The 23,976-nt window shown below is 39.6% G+C and overlaps 1 long non-coding RNA gene across 1 annotated transcript in view; it reads left to right on the plus strand.

The window, feature by feature from the left end:
* The window catches only part of LOC136993518 (uncharacterized), a 60,715-nt gene that overhangs the window by 420 nt on the left and 36,319 nt on the right, over nt 1-23,976 (plus strand). The gene's annotated exons all lie outside the window — the stretch shown is intronic.

The raw sequence follows: 23,976 nt of genomic DNA on the forward strand, positions 1-23,976 counted from the left end.
ACTTGCTAAAGGAGCTGGCAGTTTTATAGCGGGACGTGTATTACTTTGTTTAGGGGTAAAGCGTTTGTCTTACTTCCCCTGAAAATTACGGAGCTCTGGGAGATCACCTAGGATTCAGCTTGTTTCTAATTGGCACGTGAAGTTCAGGCATCTTTAGGATAATGTCCATATTCACCTATAGTAAATGGCAATGTAAGTGTTAATAAAATATGCATGTCAAAAAGAAAAGGATAATTTATATAGACAGAACTGTTTAAAAATGTTCTGATACTTAATATATTCTCAAGTATCGTGGGGATGCTCAACATTTCAAAATATATATTTCTAAAAGTCTAAAACTCTTACTTTTCAAACATATGTGAATATCTTAAAGGTCTACTGAACCTTATATTTTCCATTTTCTTCTTAACCTTTGGCATTAGTTTCTGCAGTATTTATGTCTACTTTTATACAATCTTTGAAGTTTTTACATGATATTTTCTGGGTTTTTAGAACTGTAGAGTAAAAAAATGAGGAAAATAAACATTGAAATTAATAAAATTGCAAAGTAGTGGGGAAAAAAGAGAAAAGAAAAAGCAGTTTTTGAAGAATGCCCCAGTGGGAAATATAGCTAGCAAAGAAGAATCCTTAATTTGGGGTAACAGTTGCTTCTGTTAATTCATTTATGTACAGATTAAAGAAAAAATAGTCATAGGTAGTTGAGACAATGAAAATATGAAAAAATATTAACAAATGGAAAATAGCAGGACTGACCTTTCATTTAAAAATAAAAGAATTAACAATGCTTACTTCTGATTCTTGAAATTAGCATTAGAAGTAATCATTTATAGAGCCAATATGTGATTTGGTTTTATTTTATTGAGAGAAAACACTAGTCTGTATTCCTCTGGAAATCTTATGTTAATATAAAAATAATGGTATGGAAAATAGTTTTCATCTTTATTTATGTTTTCCTTTGCCTTCATAGGGTTATATTGTTTTTTCCCAAATACTGAGAATATTATATGTGTAACACAGCATTTGGAAACATTTTCTGTGTTTCCTTTCTGGTGTATTATTAGAGATATTTTGTGTATCAATCTTCATAATTGGTAGTATTGTTCTGTATTAGTTCACTATTGTGTTTTTTGGTGTGACTGAAATGCTTGAAACTTGACATGCAGATGCAATTCTTAGTTTACAAGCTTCCATAGGCTTAACTTGACAGTTGAGTTTATAATACAAATTCTTGTATTTTGTTCTCTTAATAGGGGCTTTCTGATCTTACATTGTTTTGATATTAGTATTATGTTACTGACTTAGCTGAGATGAATCCTGATGTGTGCAAACGACATGAATTTGGAATGGGTGAAAGAGATCCCATTTGTGCAAATTACTTAAGGATGCTCTTAAATTTAAACGTGTGCAGTCGTTCTTTAGGAACATACCAAAGTGTTTTGTCTGATCAGGGCAGAATACTTCATAGCTTGCAGAACTGAAACCTTACTGGATAAGTCTGTATGCCTTCATACTATCATAAACATTTATAATAAGCATACTAATATGAGATATATTATTTTTATTCAGAATGTTCTGTTGTATCATATTGATCAATAGCATCAAATTTTGGCTGCTGCAGTATTTCAATACTCAGGTTTGTGCATTTTGTAATTGTTTCTTAGAGACTCTAAAGAGTATTTGCTAACTTTGCTCTAGGGAGCAGTTCAGAGCAGGAACCTAGCTGTGATCATCGATCATATATGCTCTCTGAACTGATTGGAATTAAAATTAATATGATTACTTTTTTTGAAGCTTACTTTTAATACAGATTATTTCAATGGTCAGAGAAGGTGAAGAAGGGAATTTTCTTATTCTGGTGGTGAAGCCACCCTATCATATAATTATGTCTTTTGACTCCATCTTTGTACAGCATCTCAAGCAATAACTGCCTCTCCAGGATAATTTAGGTCAGAAGGGACCTAATAGGCTGGTAGGTCACCTAGTCCAGCTCCCCATCAGAGCAGGGCTAACTTCAGCCTTATGCTGCTCAGGGCTTTGTCTGGTTGAGTTCTGAATGTCCCCACAGTTGGAGGTTTCATAACAAGTAGCATTACTACTCAGAAGAGCAACTGCTCCAGTCTATTCTTCAACCTCTATTTGCAACAACCTATAACTCAGTGGATAAAGAAAATCCTCTGCAGTGTTCTGGGAGAGATTATTGTTACGTTTCATGGGAGCTTATCTCCCGAGATATCTGTTACCCACCCAACAGAGTGGCTGATCCATAGTAGACCTCCTCCATGTTATAACCAGGAGATTGTTTACATGTTTTGGTATTAGCCTGTAACACGCTGCCTTTTAAGAAGACAAAACTCCTCTCCTTCCTCTCTATCTACTGTTCTGCCTCGCATTACACTCTCCAGATCTCAGACAGAAATATATGTAGGCCTGTGATCATGCATAATTTTCAGCAGATCCCTTTGAAACTGGCAGTTTAAGAGAGATCACTGTGGACTTCAGCCTCGCTTGTGAACTGGTCCCTGCAACGGTTCGGGTGGTTCAGGCCTTTCCCAGGCGTTAGCTAACAGGAGCAGCTAGGCACAGCGGCTGGCGTGGAGTTTCGACTGTCTGAATCTGGGCCAATATTCCTCCGTATGCTCTGTGAAATGCAAACTATTGGCCTGAATCCTGCAGTTGATTCCATGTGGGCAAAGGTGGAATGACATAGATTTGACTGCAAAACTGCAGTCAAGAGACTAAATCAGAAAAAGTGCTAATATTTATTCCCAACAGAAGGCCAGCTCTCCTTTGTAGCATTTAAGCTTTTCAACATGAGTATCAACAAAAAAATTTCCCTATGCAGTTGTCAGCTTTCTTGAGTTTTGTAACTGTAATGAGGAAGTGGTATCATTCGTATCTTTTGAAAAAATACATAACTCAGAAAAATTCCTTTGAGTAAATATATGTATTTCATTAAAATCAATTATATTTATTATGTATAACTGTTTTCTGTAAGTGTCCTATTTGCATCTCAATGACATATACAAATATACTTTGGAAACTATTTAAGCGTCCTGTAATGACCCATTAATGTCAGCTCATCATTAAATCTTCAACATGTGTTTTAAACAGCTTAATGTGACTGTAAGTAATTACATAAATTGTGGCTAAGCAGCAATAGCATATGCATGATATAGCCAGCTGTGGCCTATTTCATTCCCTGTGGTCATTAGCAGACATTTAACTCAATTAAGAAAAAAAATTATGCACACAGCACATTATTCAGTGATATCAAACGACATTCAGAGTTGTTTCAGAGTCAGAATAAAATTTTCTGAGCAGGAAATTAAAGTGACTGTCAGCTTGTTTTTCAGATTGATGAACACAAAAATATACTTTGTTCCTCTTCTTAATCTTTTGAACAATATGCCTCTGAATAAGTTTTTAAAATATAAGCATTTTTTTGGGGTACTCTGTTGACGTCTTTGAGGAATTTTTCAAGTATTTTGTCCCCTTCAAGCTGGCAATAGAAAAGCACAGTGAAAATGTCAATCGAGAGGAGTCCGTAAAAATTTTGAAGGCTCACTGAACCTTTTGGTCTAATTCTGCTCTGGTTAGGTGAATGGGGTTACTCCATTTTTAAACTGGAACAAGCAAGCAGAACATCACTTTGTTCCCCCGTCCGTTGTCCTGAGTTTGTTTCAAAGCAAATGAGCTGTAACTCAGACCCACAGGTCAATTCAACAAGATACAGAGCGCTCTAATCACAGAAGACACTTAATCAAATGCTTAATTTAAGCATATAATTAATCCACTCAGCTTTATGGGGGAAAAATTTCAAGAAGGCGAAAAATGCTTTCTATAATCTCCCATAAGCTATTTCTTTCTCCAGACTTTTGAAATGGAGCAATGATTTTGTCTTTGAGGTGGGTGCTTTGGATACTTATATTGTGTCTCGGTTGTCTCCCTTAGCAAATTATTTTGACTATATAAAGTGAATTATAATCTGATTTCTTCACTGTGGTTATTTTTGGAGACAGGAAATGTATCCAGAAATGTAGAAGAATGTATTTTTTATAGGATAAAGGGTTTTTTTGAATTTGTTTAGGATTTAGACAAAATTAGGGTTCAAGGCAATCTAACAGGCACTACTTATAACACTAATGACCTTTTTCTATTGCTTATTGAAATATTTCATTCAAAACTGTTATACCCACACATTTTGTGATGGCTCATTTCTTACTGAAAGGAGTAATGTGCTTGCTTTAATGCATATGTTGTGTCCACTAGATGGCAAGCAAGCTACGCATGAAGGACAAAATAAACTTATATAATCTTTATGCTCAAGGTTTTCTCAAAGTGCTGTATAAAGTAACAAGATAGATATGGGTAGTAAGCAAGTGGAACAGCCTTTATATTGCTCATACACAGCCTTGGAATTTTTTTTAAGAGTATAAGCACTGTTAGGATGTTCATGTTATTAAAATCTGAAAATGCCTTGGGATTTAACTTTCCTTTGGAGGTCAGCACTAGTAGCAAGCCAACATCCTGGTGAAATACTTCTCACAAACTTCTAATCCATTTAGGTTCCAGTGTTTTATGATGTGAGTCATGCCAAAAACACAGTATTTTAAATAACTGCTTGCTTACTATTCTTCCTTCTGTAATTTGTCTAATGGGAGATTAACTAACAGCAGGTGTACTCTGTTCCAAATGGATAAACTGGTTTCGCCAGAGGCAAAATGTGGAGTACTGCAGCTAAACGTAGCCTAACACTGCTGATCTTACTGTTATCAATAGCATATCAATTGCGTATTAAAACCAGAGTAAGAATGATCAGTATTTGTAATGGGGTGGAACAGAAGGGCCCCAGTCAGGGTGTGACACTGCTGTTGTGCTAAGAACTAAACATGCACCAGATGGAAAATAGTTTTTGTCAGTATTTGCAAAGAATCGAATGTAAATTTTGGTGCTGTTCTTACCTCTTCTTTTTTACAGCTAGAAAAAGATAGAACAAGTAGATAATATTGATAATTTGATTCTACTTGAAAAGTGAAAAAAATCCTGGAACTACATTTCCATCTTATAAAGAGACTTGTACCTAATTAACCCCCTCTTTTATGCACCCTTACAGTAATGGACAATTAGAAAAATGTTCAGGGAAGGTAGTATTGATAATAAACAACTCAAAATACCATTACATTCTTCTGGAAACTTATCATTTAGCTATTAATGTTGTTTAGAAGCTATACTAATACCAAGGCAATAATCAGTTGTTTTTTTTTTTGGTAACAAAAAAATGATGGTTCCAAAACCATACATGTATATTTTGGGGCTCAACCATACTGAGATTTCTTTGGATGGACTCCTAATGAGCCTGCTGTCCCAAAAAGCTGCTGAAGTAGAATATGATACTGCCGTGCCCGACCACTGCTTGTTCTAGACACCGATCTGGGCAGTGGCAATCAGCGGAGTCTGCTGTGGAGACAGGCCCAGCATGCGCCATCGCGCTGCCCAAACACTTGTCATAGGTATGGGTATAAATATCCATCACAGGCTGCATGGATTGCTCCCAAGATACCCATCCAAGCATCCGTATGCTTTCTAGAAAATGTAGGGGCAAGGATGGTTAATGTTCAACAACATGAATCTTGGGAGCAGTCCATGCGGCCTGTGATGGATATTTGTAACCATACCCATCACAAGCGTTTGTGCAGCCTGATGGTGCATGCTGAGCCTGTCCCCACAGCAGACTCCATGGCAATGACAGTGTTGCTGGCTCCGTTTGGGGTCTTACTTCTGGCTTGCAAACTGCCGGAGAAGGGCGATGGTTGGAGACAGTGGGTTGTTCTGCAGAGATGAGAAGATGATGGTCAAATTAGACTGGCAAAGGCAGTGTTCTTGGAGATTTCAAAGTCTTCCTTTGCTTGTCCAACAAGTGGACTAACATCTGAATCTCCTTGAAAATGGAGAAGAGGATTATCCTGGTTGTCTGAAAGGTGGCAGCTCCAGGGTCAAACTACTGCATTTTCAATCACACCAGGATGGGGAAAACAGAATGCTTAGAGAAGTTAGAGTGACTAGGGATGATTTTATGCTCCCGATCAACTATTTTCATTGAAGTCAGTAGAGTTCCTATGGATTTGCTGAAGGAGTTTGGTTTGACATTAATCATTTCTGCTCTGCTTTCTTGTTTGAAAATAAAAACATGAGCTATATCACAAGGAGCGATTCCTGGCCTCAAGGCAAAATGGTGCGAGATGGCTCAAATGCGCCCTGTTCTGGGCAGGTTCTCTCTGGGGCACACTGGCTGGGTCCACACTGGCCGGCACTTGGTTTGGGGCACCTCTGGGCTCCAGCCCTAGGGCTGTAAGACGTAATTGTTGCTTTGTTTTGTGTTTTTCAGTTCAAAGTGTCTGAGCTGATGCGAGGGCTGTGTTGTAGCTTGCCTGAGCAGAGTTTGTGTGGAATGATAGTGCAGGTACGTGCTGCATGCCCTGAGCACGGCACGGGGTGTGCGAGTCTGCGCTTGGGTTGCCTCAAGAGCCTCGAGCTCCGCAGGAGGAGTGTGCTGAGGGAACGGAGCCAAATCCGACGCGGTCGTGCACGTACGGCCTTTAAGGCAGATTCTTGGAACGAGCTTTCCTTGGGGTGCTCCTTAGATTTCGTTTTAAAGGTAAGTTTGTGCCAGAAGACATCCTGCATGTGATCTAATGTGTAATATGTGGAAGATCCGAGGACTGGGATCTAGGAGGCAGCTAAGGAGCTTACTCAGTTGTCACCCTCACCTGGCACACTAGCAGAGGAAAGCACTTGGCTTCTAATTCTTCCATAATGCTATGCCAGTGAGTGATCGGAGTTATATCTGATCGATATCAGGTAGGAGTTGTTTTCTGTTGTGTTACAGTTGAATGTCACCATTGCTTGGTTGTGTTGCCTCCGAGGAAGAAACATTTTGCAGTGTCTTTTATCCTTTTCACGCAAAGACTACAGTTTCAGCCCCAGGGATTCCTAGGGATTTTTTAGAGCTAACCATGTGTCCTGGAACAAGAGGACCTTGAATCTGACTGCAGGAGATAAATGGAATTAGTTTTATGCTGCTTTTTACTGCCACTCCAACCTAAAATTCACTGAAGCTAATATGAAAATTCTCATTAACTTCAGTGGTTTGTAAATGGATGATATGTTAAATTTTGAAGCTCTTTTACATATGGAAAGCCTGTACAATGCTGCTTGTCCAAACTAAGAAAGAAGGCATGGAGCAGACCTCCTTTTGACCAATCTTGTTTTATGAAGCTCATGATTTTTTGTTAAATTTAGGACAAAATTTTGGTTTAACTAGAATCAATGAGAGTTTTCCATTTATTTCAGTGAAGCCCATCTTTCATTTTTACTCTTTTGGTTTGTGTTAAGTTTTGAGTAACATGAAGTTTTTAAAGAGAAAACAGTTCTCTAGAAACTCCTAAATACTAAGCAGGAAGCCTCTGAAACATACTTTGATACTATTTCTTCCTTCTTTCACTCTGAAATGTCAACAGATAGTTCAATTGAACACGTCCCATTTTCATTATCTGCTGTGCATCGGTCAGTTGATTGTGCTGTGTATGAGATGGAATTTCTTTGTTAAGCCTTTTTCCATTAGTATGAAGGAATCATATTTTCCAGTTGAAGCCTTATGTAAAGTTTTCTCTCTGCCCACATTGTTACTATTGTAATACTGCTTAGCAACTAAAGTAAATCAAAAAATACCAACCCCAAACCCACCCCTCTCTTTACAATAGAGAGAAAGGCCTAAGCTGCAAAATTCAGATTTCAGTTTAGATTTGAAATTTCCAGAAGTTCATGGATCTGATATTGGTTTTACACATTAAGCGTGAAAAGTCACAAAAGTGACCCAGTTCTGCTCTGGGGTATTTTGTATAAAGCATTTACAGACCAAGACATAAGGATGAAACAAAAGTGTTACCATACATAGTAATGAATATTAAAAAGACAATTCTGATTGTTCCCTTTCTGGGAAGACCCAGAGAAGATGGCATGTTTTGCTAGGAATTTATTCTGGATCAGTGTACTAAGTCCCCTTCCTCCCCCGGTTTACCGAACAGATGGTTACTCTATCTCATAAAATTTCTGAATTCTTCAGAATCCACACTGCTCTGTAAGGAACTGGGGATGCATCTTTCCTACAAGAAGTCCCATACCTCTGGTCCTTTTCAGGTCTCTCCTTTATGTCTACATGGGAATAATGCTGTTTTGTTGATTTTTCTGGCAACTTTTCTCCTAAGGGATGAGATGGTATGCAAAATTAATATTGCTAATGAAAATATCAATACAGTTAGTATTGCTTGAAGACTGCAGGAGAATTGGACATGGAGGGCGTCTACAATCTCTCTTTGCCCGAGCTTTATTATACAAGGCCATAGCCTTTCATCAGCAGCACTGCTTTACTGTGCTGTGAGATCTTTACTGCATTCTGGGGAGTGTGACCAGTTTAGGTCTATCTGTTTCCTATGGATTGCTCTTTAGGCAAAAAGGGATATTGTAAATGAAAAAGGTGAGATAAGAGCTATAACAGTCAGTGCAAAAATGGCAACATTACAAGGACCGGCTAAGGGGAGGGCTGAAATTTCTGTTTATTATGGTTGCCTATGTGTTCATAATAGAGTGATGGTTATGAAAAGAATAAAAGTGTCCTTGACAATCAAGGACTAAAATCTGTACTCACAGTAAACAGAAAAAGGTGAAATACAGGCAGCATATTAGCAAATGGACAGGGGGATTTTGAACACCTCCATTAGTAGCAGCAGTGCAAACAGGTACTGGAATAATTACAGGCAATAAGGGGCAAAAAAGATAGTTAATTTATTTTGATGTTTTTTCCGTGTGGGGAATTTTCCAAGACTTAGAGAGAACTATGGCAACTATCTAGTGTCAAGTCAGGAATTACATCAAAATGACTGAGTCAAATGGGCCATGTGACCAGGAATTTAAAACCATGCACTGCCTGCGTTGATGGATAACTTTAGAGAGAAATGAACAATTTGTTAGGGTGATTCACTAACTAGCAGCTGGATATTGTTCTCAAAATATTCAGAAATATTCAGCTTGCTGAGTGCAGCCTAAAATTTGTGCTGTTTGGATAATGTTAATGGGTTAATATTCAAATGTGTACTATTTTGTTAGCTCTTTCGGGTCTTTTCTCCAGCAGCAGCGCAGAGTAGTTGAAAAGACAGACAAAGTGGCTAGCTAGCTCAGCTTATACAGCAGGAATCCTTAGACAACTCGCATACCGACTGCAAACTTTTCTCCCAGGTCCAACCTGGGGAAATTCCTGAGCAAAATGAGCGCAGGAACATTTGCTTCTGCTGCGTTAGTCCTAGCTGTCAGCACAGTCCACCAAGACAGCAGGCAGCAGCACAGGAGCTAGAGCAAGGCCGTAGCACGAATTCTGTTTGATGTTAATGCTGCTCTGACTCACGCTGTGATCTAGATTTTACCATAGCTGCCATAAAGTTTGAGGGCTGAAGATGGAGCTACCTGGCTGCCACCCAGCCCCTTGGCTTAGGGCCGCTTGGATCAGGTACACCTTGGATTCTGAGCTCCTTTTCCTTCGGCAGTTTTGAGTCTGTCTCTTGTTCAATTTCTTTAATTTGTAAATTCTTATCCTGCCTCCAGCTACTGTTTATCAATATAATAAAATGATAATATTGTATAAAATAAAACACGCACACACAAATTAACAGCAACTCGGTTCCCTGTTTTCAGATCTCTAATATTATTATGCTCCCTTTCTCCACGCCTTTTCTGCTTATTTTATGGCTCTTTCCCATCTCCATTTCTCTCCTTGTACTCATTGATTACAGATGTAATATTCCCCATATCAAATTCAGAGCAATAAAAATAGGCTGCAGTGCAGAAAATATTTTAAAGAGGGGCTGCTTTAGTTGACTTAGTAGGGTTAGGTATTGGAAATGAGAGCAGTGGCACATGAATTTATTTATCTGCAGGGAACTGTTAGTGAAGTTTCTTGTTTATGCCGTTTCACTCTTTTTACTGATTCATTCTCACCTGTTTTCTGAGGCTGTAGTGACCATGTAGAAACATAATATGACCTAAATAACTAAAATTCATTAGAGCATGATTGCCATGAGGCAAGAGGGCTAGCAGATACATATTAAATGGGTATGAAACATGGATATATAGCTCTTTATTTTTTATGAAGGTGTGAAAATCTGAGTTATGCTTTTTATTAACTATAAGTTAAGGCAACTAGGTTTCCAGGATGCTTTGTATACCTGCTGCACATACACTGATGTGAAATAAGCCTGAAGCAGCATCCTTCCCACTACTTCCTCTTGCTTTTATTTGTTTAAGTCAGGCTCTTGGGTATCTGGTTCTGTCTTGATGCCTGAAGATTTATTCGTATAATTTCCTATGCATCAGCATGATATTATACTATTTGTTCTCTAGAGAAAATAATTAAATGAATTACTAAAGCACAAAATGCTTGAGTTAAAATTCTTAAATATTCCATTTGATGCAGTTATATATAGCTTAATGTAATTTTTATCAGACAAAAATAAGATTGCAGTATCCTCTTAGTCAGAATGCTTTGTGCAGTATCGTCTTAGTCAGAATGCTTTGGCTTTCATCTCTGTTAAATGGGATACTAATTAACAGTTGATTCCAGTTTTGTCAAGGGTGCTGTGATATATTCTTAAAGAAGCCCATATTGTGAAAGAGGTCTTATTTGTATATAAATTAATAGTTAGAGGTCAGTGCAATAGTGTTATTACTATATATAAATGCAGACTTCTGGGCTGCAATTACAAATGCTGTGCTATCTTACAAGGTTTCTAAAATAAGACAGGAACTTAGTCTACTGACTGACCGAACAACAGACACTGCTCCTGGGAAAGGCATGTTAGTCCAGCTTAAGTACAGTTATTGCAAAGGAAGTGAATACAACCAGTGGTGAAGCAGGTAGGAGAATTCATTCTTTCTTTGAGGGAACAAGCATGAAAATGCAGTTTCAGAAGAGCTGCATGTGATACTCAGCAGCTAGTGGCTGCTCATGAAGTTGCCAATGTCTCAGCCAAGAAAGCTATCAATAAGTGCCAGGGGTATACGAGCTGCTGATAGCTAGAACAGTTGATTTTTTTCTGAATTTTTTTAGGAAGTCTAATTAATTGAAGTTGAACTTTTTCATGAAAGATGGTTTAATTTTTGAAAAAAAAATCCTTTTTTTAATCCTGAGGTTGTTTAAATGTTGTTTATAAAAATTAAAATCTCTTCTAAGTTTAGATTTCTCTATATTGTTTAAAAGAAGATCAAAATCTGAAATAAATCTTTTGAAGCATCCATCCACCCCCATCAAAATCTTTTTGCTGGATAGTTTGGAACAGAACTTTCGTTTCCTGGTTGTTTTTTTTTTAATAGATTTTTGCCTTTTTGTCTTGATTCACTGTGGAAACAGGTATCTTAAGCGCCAAACTTTGTACTGAAAATGCAGCTGAAACTCCTCTTTGTTTTTCAGCTGTAATATTAATTAAATTTATTAATTAAATATATATATACACACACATATATATATATCTTCTGATTATATTAAAATAAGCTGTTGCTGAACACAAAATTGATTTCAAGGACCTCGTCCTAATACTCATCTATCTTCAGGCGACTGTCCCTGTTTCCTGCTAAATCACTTTCCTTCTGTATTTAGACATTTATACAACAACTGTATTGTACTGAAACTTGAGCACTGTCCACTTACGAGAGAGGGACACAAAGAAAAGGAGAAAGATTTTTTTCCAGAAGAAGGGTACGTGTATAGATTTCATAGTCCAGATGCCCTCCTCCCTCATGGCATTCATTCAGCACTAATGGTTTAGTTCAGTTCTTCCTAATTTCATGAACTGAAACAGTATCTAAGTGCAAAACTCATCTTTTCGAATTAACTTTCCTTTTTGGGCATGCTAAGAAAGTCCAACATATAATGGCCCTGTTTGTTTCTAATGCTTCCTGGGAAGGAAGGGAGATCATCAAAGCCTGCCGATCCACCGGCAGCATCCTCCTGCTGTGGTGGTCGGAGAGCCCTGCATACTTTATAAATAAAATGCAATGAACTCAGCAATGTTGGCATTTACTCCAGCAACTTCCATGTTTATGCTTCGGCTCATAAATAGATTAAGCTATAGGATATTGTTGATTCACGCTTCCTCGTGTGCCTAGTCTCCACCTAACAGCGATTTTGAACAGATTCTGCGCTCCATCAGCTTCCCAGCTAGAATCAATTTAGCAGATCTACCCAAAGTGCGAGAAACTAATACGTTTTGTTCATCTTTAAAGTAGCTTTTGCGTCATTCTGTCCATCCCCCTCCCAAATACTTTTCTCACATTCACGCAGATGATTGGCTTTAGGTCAGACAAATCTAGTGCTAATTAATGTTTCTGGTCATGGAGGGATGTGCAAATGTAAGAAGAAAATTGATATGCCAGTGATCTAAAATGTAGACGTTAGGGATGCATTACTGAGGTATCTTTCATCTGAATATAAAGCAGGACCTTTAATTTAATCTAGAACTGAAATGATTAGACCTTTTGGCAATGGGAAGTGCAGTTTAAAACTAGCATACAACTTGAATATTTGTGTAAACTTGAATATTATTTGTGTAAAATAAAAGAAATGGGCTAGTGTTTTTGGAATAGAAATTGAAAACTTATTTCGGTGCTTGTAAGAATATTACAGTAAAACAAGAATACATTTTGAAACTTTAAAAAATATGGTAATAAATTTCCTGTTGCTTGTCCAAGCTGACAATTGCTCAGCTGCTTAAGCAGGAGGCCCTTAATCTCTGCTCCCACTTACCCTTTTGCAATGCTTACGCTAGTATTTTTCTGCTCGTGTAGTGAGGTCTACATGCATGGGATCAAGTATGAAGTCAGAGGCAAATTTGAGATTGAAATTTTTTTCCCCTCTGGTTATATTTCAGAACAAAAGAGAAAAAAGCATAACGTTTTTAGAGCAGAAGCCCATTGATAGTAGTCATGAAGACAGTAAGATCAGGACAGTCGCGTACTGTTTCCAGCTTTCACCAGTACTTGCCGGTGAGCTTATCTCTGTTGTCTGCCGCTCAAGCTTGTCGCGTGAGTAGCTGCTCTGTTGTGGCAATGATAGTCGTTTACTGTGTCTCGGAGTCATGGTCTCCTGGAGACTTTCTTCAGGCCGCTATTTTGTCTTGCTGTTTTGTCCAGGATTTGGGATTTTGTCTGTTGTACTCTCTCAGTCCTGGAGACTCACGGCTTCCCAGTGTTGTGACAGGAGGGTGGGAGGAAGGGGCTCAGGCCTATGCCCTGATCGGAGATCACATATACTGTCACCTGCCTCCATCCTCTGTGCTTATTTTTCAGTCTCTCTACCCTATTATAAAGTGTAAATATGTGTGTAAGTATATATACATGCGTAAATTTTGGCAGGAGGTAGACTCAAATGTGTAGGTGGCATTTGAGGGTGAGCTAGCATCTTTTATAGTGTGAGAAAATAACATAGTGAATATCTATGCATAGTTTATTTCTAGGAGATGCTGTATTTGGAGGGTCTGAATTTCACCCGAGTCTCGGTGCTTGCTCTTTCCTGCTGGCTGGCACAAGGCGGCTCAAGGTGGCTCCTGCTCAGAGCTTCCCCTGGGCCCTGCATTGCTTTTCAAAAGTGTCTAGGAACAGGAACTTAGGTGGCATTTAAGCTCCCCCAATATACTTACTTATAATAATATATTATCTTTATTATTGTTATTATTTATTATTATCTTTAATTTCTTCAGGAACTGCTGCTTCCTTTTTCTGCACGATTCCTCATCAGCATATTAAACCTCTTCTTTGCATGCTTTGCACAGCTGTTGTATGAATAGCCTTCTATGTGGTGTAAATTCAGTTGAATTTGGTTTGGGAAGAACTTTGCAAAATGAAGCTGTAAATTGTTGGGAAGCATTTAAATTGAGAACAGTCTTGCAAGTCTCCCTTGGAGTTTTAAGTCTGATTAACTTACAGAACTGAAATACATTTTTCAATTTATATTCAAACCATGTTCATTGTTATTGTCTTTATTATGAATTTTTAAGAACTCCAAGGGGAACATTTCTCTACAGACATCTGTCTTCTTTACAATAAGCTCAAGCATCGCCTTTGACCATGAATATTTTCAAAGGGAGGAGAACAGGGGAGGCAAATCAGTGTGTGATTTCAGTTCCCATTTACAAGACATCTATTAAAGTGTGCCAAACTTCACAAACCTCCTTAACTTTGAAGAACTCTACTCTTCAAATGGCGTCCAAGTATGGCATTTATTTTGAATGTGTTACAGAATGCCAGTTAATGCGTTTCAGTTTTTCAGGACTATAATGTAAGATCCCCAAAAGATTCTAAGCTGAGTGAATTGAGCTCAAGTGCTGCCTCTCCTGCCTAAAATTGTGCTCTTGGAAATTCTGAGAGCTGAACTTTGGGACACCTGAAGTTGCAATTGTTTTGGTCCGAAGTGTACCACTATGCATGAGAACTATTTGAGGTCCATTATAACTGAGTGTAAGGGTGGGATCAACTAGGTCATAATATTCTAGTGATGGTGAAGTCAGCTGTGAGCAGAGAGCCTTTGAATCCGGATCCTAGTCCTAGAGCTGTTTCTATATATTATCCAGTTACTTACTGCTTATTCAGGAACTTTTTTTACATGAAATACAGAAACAGTGGATGCTCTAATTGAGTATAATCATGTTTTCTCGTGGGAGATGTGAGCTGTAGCTTTGAGTTACTTCAGCTTGAGGCAGGACTCGAACCTGGGTTTGTTGTATGTTGGGTAAGGGCTGTAATCATGAAAGCAGGGTAGTGACCCTTTTTTGTGTTGTTGTTAAAAGCAGGATTTAGGCGACAGTTCTAAGTTAACCGAGATTCTTTAAAAATATGAGAGAAGTACCTGAGTATCTGTAACCTCTCCACACCCTTTTCATTAATCCATGTAGTGTGATGTTCCTGTTATAAATATGGTTGCAGCTGTAGTGTTTTCCAGCCCCCCTTATTTAGACAGGGCTTGTACCTATCCTTACCTATCCCAATTTTTTGTTCTAGACGACTGTTCGACGTGTTCTGCATGCCATTTGGAGGGATCTCACTTTCCCCGTACTTTGAATAGAGGACTTGCATATCAGTGCACAGACGCCTAGAAGTTCACTGCTATTGGGCTTAACCTTTATGTTTCCGAGTCCCTTATTGCATCCTTGCTCCTTTATTGTAGTCTTTACAGTGGAACAGGATCTGTTTTCCACTTAGTCAATCCTAGAATAATTCGTATAGAATCTGTCACCGTCGTCGTCTCGAGGAAGCGTTCCTCTGACGGGCTTTTGTAGTGTTTAAAGCCCTTGCCACGCTGATGCGTGTTCAGTGCTGCCCAGCACGTGTAGGCATCTGTCCTGTGTTGCGGAAGAGCATTATCTGTGCTGCAGGGCACGTTGTTTGCTAGGAAGGTAGTGTTTTGTCTTACCATACTCATTCGCAGTTTCATTTAAAAGTTTTAAAAAGTAGTACTTTAGTGTGATTTATAACAGTAGTCTGGGATTTATTTGACAAGAGTTTTGTATTTCAGTTAATGACAGTATGTTGCCACCTCATCGGGACTCTTTTGAGGCAGGTAATACGGTTGCTCTCTGAGCCAGCGCTGTTACTGCTGCTGGTGAGAGTCAGATGCTGTAGTTCATTACAAGCCTGCATTTTAGGTAAGAAATTCTTATTCTGTCTCTTTGGAATTTGTGGTTTTGCTTTGTTCCTGATCCTTTTATTTGTATTAATTTAGAAACACTCTGATATTGCTGATGGAAACGGTAAAGTAATTCTTTACATACCAGTAGTATCTTTTAGGCACAAATGTAGGTGTTTGTGATGAAAGCCTTTTTTAGGTTTTTCAAATCTCTGTGAAGATAGGAAATTGTAAGCTCATTTTAAACAACTTGCATGACTCATGCAAAGTTTAGTGCAAAGTCAAGAACAGGAAAAGGAACTTGTAAGTCCTGAGTCTTTTACAATTTTTTTTAATTATGTGGAATTGTCTCCTGAGCTTAATAATGGTAAAAGCTTTACAGTAATTTAATTCACAAAAGAAACTCTTTTTATTGTTATGTATAGGTTAGAAGAAACTGCATATATTTTGGGTTGCTATCCTTCTGTACTATTGTCATTTTTTTCTTTATTATCCTGCAATACTTTTTGCTTTCATCAAGCCATCTAAAGTCTAGCAGAATAGAATAGCATTTTGCATATGGTATTACCCACAGCTTGCCTCTGAATTGCTAACAGTTTTATCCTTCTCAAGAAGATATTTTTTAAACAAGATTTTTCCCAGATGAGTATAAAATGTTTTTTGCCTCAAGACTCTGCAAATAAATAGTTATTCTTCATATTTAAAGCTCTGTAGCATCGTTATTCTGTTCATTAGAGTGTTAACCAATAATCACAGTAATAGCTATACCAGTGATATGCTTTTAGAGGCTTTTTTTATAATGTTGGCATAAGTTGTGTTTTAGGTAAGGAAAATCTGTCGTTTATACGATGACTTTAAGATATGTTAACTAAAAATGGCAGGAGAAGGCAGAGTCTGTTCTGACTGTGTAATTTTAGAGTAACTCCACAGATTTTAGTTGTTTCATAATTGTAGCCAATAGCCGTATTTAATTTTGTGTCTGGTTCAGGAGTGGTCAGCAGGGCCCAAACTCAGTCACAGTATGGAGGGTGTTTGTTCATCAAGTCATAGAAAGTACGGAAGAAGCATGTGAAAGAGAAGAATAAAGATGTTCAAAACATTACAGAAATATTAGCTGACATTTTATTCATTTGTTGTGACCCAAGAGGATAGTGTTTCCTTTGCTGAAACTGAGAAAGAGAAAGGAGGGGTAAAAGTAAGAAATTAGGCTTCAAAATTATATTGTAGTAAATTTCTAGTGGAAGTTTCAGTGGAAATTTTACAGAAGTTTTCAGAATAACAGAAATAGCAAGACCGTAACTTACTATTTCCAATTCCATCTATGGCAGAGATTGAAGAGTACTCAAGTTTGTAGTCATCTTTTAAAAAGATAACAATTTATCTTAGAAGAATATGAAGAACCTTAGTTCAGAGCCAGGAAAGGAGTTGAGAAGATCATAAAAGATAAGAAAAATGTCTTTATATCTATATCTATACACACACACACACACACACACGTGTGTATGGATATATATATATATATATACGTGAGTTTTATTATATAAAATAATACAACAGACAGATTGGCATAGGTTATATAAAGTTAAATTATGTCTTTTCACCTGCTACAAATTCTTGAAGGATTTCACGGAACACAGAATTATAGAGAATTGAGAACCATAAGATATTTAGACATTGAAAGGGCTTTTGCTAAAATAACTCATATAAATCTATTGAAGAAAATTGAGAATTACTAACGCAGGGGGAAAGTTCTGTCTGTCATGCAAAATGCATGAAGAGGTAGGAAACATAAAGAGCTAATTCTCTGGCTGAAAAGGTCTATAAAGAAGTCAAATATTGGGATTATTTGGGGCTTTGTACACCAACTGATATATCACTATGTTATCTGTCTAGAGCAAGGGTGAAAAGCAGGATGTCAATAGTTGCTGATGACATAAAATTACTTGAATTAGGCAATATTAGAGAAGATTACAGGCTCCAGGAGAATGTAATAGAACTTAGTAATAAGATGTCAAATTCAATTTAGACGAGTGCATGGGAATTAAAATATAAATCACTTCAACATGCTCAGTTCTAAATTAGTCCTTAAGAAACGTGCACGACAGTATATTGGACTATTCGATAAACAGTGTTGTTATTATGTAACTAAGGATTATAGGAAAACAAAATAATAAAGGGGAAGAGAGATTTTAAAATTGGATTTTCTGTATTCTGCTTGATTATTGATCATTAATTATGCTGATTCTATAAAGTATTCCAAGTGGATGAAGCCCTGTCAGATTTATGGGGCTCAAACCACAGAAATTCCTTCACAGTGGGCACCTTGGCAAGCTGGTATCTGAATTATAGATTTAAAAGTAAATGTTCAGATGTTAATGTAAATTTTTGGTCTTTTTTCTCCAAGAAGGAAAAAAGTTAAAAAATCCGAACTGTATTGAAGTCATAGGGTTTCCAGAACTCGCTCTTCCCACAGCAGACCTACGAGATCTGGGGAGGTGTCTCCTTCCGGACGCGGACTCGGCGCTGTGGCTCCTGAGAGGACAGTGGGATGTTAGACACTACACCTGCAGACTTTCAAAGCTAGAGAGAAAATGTATCACCTCCCTGGTAAAAGCTTTAAAAGCACAGCTGAACATAATCTTTGAACTAGAAGAACACGTTTGTGTCGAAAGTGATCTTGGCAGATGTTTTCTGTGATGCTAACTAGTTACAATAATAGACTGCTTCACACTTGCCCAAATCAGCAAAATTTACTTCCACAAAGTCGCAAAAATAATAAATATTTTTGATATAGAAGAAAAAAGAAAAGCAAATAGCTACTCTTCCCAAAGAGACGAGGAGCGTTAGGAGCCTTTGAAGGAGGATGCAGCTCGCCTACACGCTGAGCGGGGAGGTGTCTGGCGCTAGCTAACACGAGACAGATGAGTGTTATTAACTGCTCCTCGGAGGTCACACGCGTGTCTGTGCCTGTTCTTCCGTCCTCCCAGCAGCCATCTTCTGGGCAGTGAGGGGCTGCTTAGCACTAACCTTTTTGAAAGATAGCAGTGCCACGTACCTTTGCTTCTGGAGTTGCCTGTTCAGACTCCTTGTTGAGGAAAAGCGGACTGGGATTCAGTTCCCTTGCCAGCTCTGTCGCTTCGGATCGTGGATGTCCTCATTGCTGGCAGTGGGCCGAGTGGCAGGGGTTGTCTTCCCCCGTCCTCTTGAACCCGGCCCACTGTGAAGCCCGGAAAATGGCAGTCCAGAAGGAAGCATGAATAGCAATGCCTCATCCTGCAACCTATTTATGAGGGCAGTTATCTGGAAACAGGGAGTCCTGGAACTGAGGACTGTTTATACACGCTGTATTATGGAGTCATTCGTCAGAACTTGGGAATAATCTCGAGATCCGGGAATGCAACCTAGTCGAGCGCCAGAACCAGGAGGACTCCCCCTGGCTTGGCTTCTGCGGGGTTTTAGGCAGAGTGGCAGCAGCTTTCCAATCATTTCTGAATCCCAATTAGCTGGGAGCAGGCCCCAAAATGCTGCTGAACCTGCCTTGAGTTTTGCTGTTCAAACCATGGGTGTTGACTGAATATAGATGCTTATATTTTTAGCTGTTCTTGGAGAACTGCTTTCTGAATTGTCTTGGATTTAACCAAGCTTGAGGAGGCTATTTTCATAAATGTCTGAAAGCTTCAAAATGTCAAAAAGTTGCATGAGCAGGAAATAACCTTGTAAATACGCTGTAATACTACAAGCATCATTTTTCACTTCCCATAATGGAAAGATGGCTGAATTCATATCTCTGAATGTTTGGAAGTAACAGCTCTAAACCGAAACCAAAAGTGGGAAATTGCAGCCCAAGTGATGAAAACCAGTATTTTTCAACCTTGTTTAATTCTACTCCTTCCCTAAAACTGCAGGAAATTCTGCTGCAGATGAAAAGCTCAGTCTAGCCTGCAAGTTTCAGAAACCTGTGTGTTATAATGAAAATTCTGACATAACCTATCTATTGTAGCTGCTGTCGAATAACTGCAGTAAGAGCACTTGGGACTAAATTGGTTGCAGATTTGACCCTGTCTTTCGTGAGTTTTCGGCTAGTATATAATATAGCTCCTCTGGAGAAAAAAGGTAAATCCAATTTAAAATGGCTATGTGATCTTGTCTGCGGAATGATACTATCTTTAAAAAAATAGTATAAATATTTAGATAGCTTTGTGCTTACTCATTTGTGGAACCTGTTGCTGCTTGCTACAGAAGGTATTTATATAAATAAGAAAGTGTTTTTAAGTGAGCCAAAAGATAAATTTGACTGGACTATAATGTCACTTCAGATTTCACAAGGAAATCTTGGTATTGTATATGTATGTGGGTGATTATGTGTGGTTATTTGCCGTTATGGCTCTTTCCAGCTTTTTAAATTATCTTTAAATGGGGTGAAAGATGTAGAATTGGAAAATGTACCACAGCCAAACATAAATAATGAAATGATATAATCTTGTTAAAAAAACATCAGACAGTTGCTTATGTATTCCCTTTGATTTCTCATTTGCAGTTGCAGGGATATAGATCTCTTCTAGGTTGTTTCCTACCTGTCATTTATTTATATGAAAATATTTCATTGTAAGCCTAAAAACTGCAAAGCATGGACACTCTTGATATTATTGCCCCCTTTTTATTCCATTCTTTCATATTCAATAAATTGAATCTATTAATATCAAACACAGCATATAAAAATAATGCAGGGCTGATACCACCATGACAGTAGGAGAAAAAAAGGCATGATGAGGGTGACTGAGCACTGGCACAGGCTGCCCAGAGAGGTTGTGGAGTCTCCTTCTCTGGAGATATTCAAAAGCCGTCTGGACACAATCCTGGGCAATGTGCTCTAGGTGACCCTGCTTGAGCAGGGCGGTTGGGCTAGATGATCTCCAGAGGTCCCTTCCAACCTCAACCATTCCGTGATTCTGTGATAAAAGAAATGAAAGGACCGTTAGTTTAGGAATTAATAATATTTAACCTACAGTGGTTTACACAGTACAGAAATCAAATTTTTGATTCTTCTGAGGTCGTTGAAGATATTTCTATCCAAGAAAACTGTGTATGCTATACTGCCAATGAAAAACAGCTATTTCAAAAAGTATTTTTTTTGTGGAAACTTTGAATCCAAAATTCCAGGGAAGGAAGGGCTTTCCAAATTGTAGGTAGAGTGAGAAGAAGCTACGCTGCTGACCTGATTCATCAATAGCCAACATAAGAGAGCAGAGGAAATTAATAAAAATAACAGTGCTTTTAAACATCATCTTACAGAAGCAACAGCTCCAAGATGGAGGATCAGATTTTGATGTTTCTACAATGAAAGGAAAAATGACCTGTTGAAAAAAAATATGAGTGCAGAATCATACATTCAGAAGGAAATTTCTAAATATTCGGAGAAATTTGGCTGAGGAGAAATTACAGTCTGTGTTTGCAAAATCTAGGACAGGGGCTATAACTTTTTTCTGGCATTAAGCAAAGAATTCAACTGCGAACTCAGTTCTTCCATCTGATGCAATATTATTTGGATAATACGTAGTGCATATGCTGGTAGTTTTTGTTCTCAAAACACTAATGCAAGTTCCAATTGTAGTACTGCCAGTCTCAGGCTTTCTGAAGCAAGAGGGGCCTCCCAAAATTATAGGAATCACTTAGAGTAAAAATGAGATTTTAAAATGGTGTGGGGCTATTTTACTTTAGATTTTTAAACTGAAGCTCACAAGAGAGATTAGTAACAATGCTAAGATGGGGCAGCAAGTTGAATTTTACTTCTGGACTCTTATGAGAAGGATAAGCATTTTGGCCTAGTTTATTTTTAGAAGTTGCACAGTTTGGATTTAAATCCAGGCAAAAAGGTTTCTGAGTCAGTATCAGGTTCGGACTCATCCGTAGACATGAGAAACAGTTTTTGAATTCTCAGACTATGTATGCTGTAGGGGTATATGTAGCTGCAATTCTGAATGGAATATGGAATATGTGACAATTTTTGTAGAAACTCTCTTTATGGATTTTATCTGTTGATGGACTTAGTACATGTGATCCTATACATTTTAAGCAATAGAATATATTTCATCTAAGCATAAGAGATTAATTAAACTAAAGAGGGAAACAATCACAGTTAGATAACGATGGTATTAAAATGGAAGACTAAAACATGTAGTTATGAACAAATATTGGAAAGTTGCCTATATGTGCATGTAATTCACCACAAACTATTCCAAAACTTCCAATCCTTTAAAGAAGCATCTCAGCACTTATGATAATGTCATTCACATGACAGTAGCAAAACTGTGACCCTTAAATCATATATACATTGATTTGCTGTCTGCTGAAGCAGTGACAGAGTGCCTGTTGTGCCTGTTGACGGTTTCGACACTATTGCGATTTCCTCTGTTGGTTTATCAATACCTGGCTGCTGTGGAGGACTCGGAGAGAGGACGTCTGCTCGCCACGGTCCCTCAGCAGGCTGCATCTGGTTCCCTAGTCCTGCGTGCACTCAGCGTGAAATATTCCTTGTGGGTATCCGTCTATCCTTGGGCTCTGGTGAGATTGTTCCCTGTTGAATGCTTGTCACCAGCTAATATGACAAGTTCTGTATTTCAGAGGGAGGACATTGATCACCTGAATTCTGTGTTAATAATAACTATTTTCAAATCATCATAGATAAAGGATGTCCCAAATTTTTTCGTAGCTGGCATGAGAGGTGTGCTTAGTCACTGCAGTTAATTTTGGCTGTGGTTCCAGAGACTTATTATGATAAAGTTCGGTCTCTATTTTTGGTCGTCTCTGGATATTTGAAAAAATTAGGAACATTTTTTAATGTAAGGTTTTGATGCCATCTTGAAGGACATTGGTCGCCTTGTCCAAACGTTCACATAATTTTTGTGGAATTCTTTGCTTTTGTACTTTGTTTCACCGGTACAGCTAAATCTCTGTCCTTCTTTCCCAAATAATACGTGACCAGCTTGCTTTGCAACACAGGGGATTAGTGCAGACCGCTTGCTGTTATGTTATTTAATACCATCTGGGGAGAAAATCCTCTATATCTGTTTTCATTAAAATGTTTTACAATTTCACTCCTTGTAATGGTCTCCGATAACTCGGTGGTAAAATTACCGAAGCAATGAATCTTTCCTATCTTTAACTGAAATCCTTTGATACCAGTCGTTAGGAGGGTCTGCATGCAGCAGGAGACAGTTACGGTGCTTGTCCTCGGACACTGAGAATCCTTCCCGTGGCCTGCAGACGTTCCCCGTGTTGTGGTCCCCGTTTATGCCCCCTTTATTCGCTGCGCGGGTCTCATGTCGTATCCTTTACATCTTTAGAGTCCATGGAAATACTTGTTTTTTTTCCTGTTTGAAGGGCCAGATCAGCCTCGCGCGTCAGCTCCTGCTCCTGCTGACGTGGTGCCACGACTCGAAGCGCAGCCAGGCAGGGCTCTGCACCGCGCTGGGCCCCGCACTGCATTGGGCTCCGCACCGCGCTGGGCCCCGCACCGCGCTGGGCACCACACCGCGTTGGACCCTGCACCGCGTTGGGGCCCGCACCGCGCTGGGCCCCGCACCGCGTTGGGCCCCACACCGCATTGGGCTCCGCACCGCGCTGGGGCCCGCACCGCGTTGGGCCCCGCACCGCATTGGGCTCCGCACCGCGTTGGGGCCCGCACCGCGCTGGGCACCACACCGCGTTGGACCCTGCACCGCGTTGGACACTGCACCGCGTTGGGCCCCGCACCGCGCTGGGCCCCGCACCGCGTTGGGCCCCACACCGCGTTGGGCTCCGCACCGCGTTGGGGCCCGCACCGCGCTGGGCCCCGCACCGCGTTGGACCCCGCACTGCGTTGGGCCTCGCACTGCGCTGGGCCCCGCACCGCGCTGGGGCCCGCACCGCTTTGGGCCCCGCACCGCATTGGGCTCTGCACTGCGTTGGGGCCCGCACCGCGCTGGGCCCCGCACCGCGCTGGGCCCCGCACCGCGTTGGACCCCTCACCGCGCTGGGCCTCACACCGCGCTGGGCCTCGCACCGCGTTGGGCCTCGCACCGCGTTGGGCTCTGCACCGCGCTGGGCCCTGCACCGCGCTGGGCCCGGCCGTGCGCCTCTGCCTCCCCGGCGGCCGGCCGCGGTGCTCGGGCAGCACGTGGGGCCTGGAGCGGCCCCAGCTCGCCGCGCGGGATCTGTCCCGCGGCCTCTCGCTGTGGGGCGAGTGCCTCCGTCTCCTCCCGCGCGACGGAAGCGGC

This window comes from Apteryx mantelli, chromosome 16 (assembly GCF_036417845.1).
Source record: "Apteryx mantelli isolate bAptMan1 chromosome 16, bAptMan1.hap1, whole genome shotgun sequence".
Classification (NCBI taxonomy): domain Eukaryota; kingdom Metazoa; phylum Chordata; class Aves; order Apterygiformes; family Apterygidae; genus Apteryx; species Apteryx mantelli.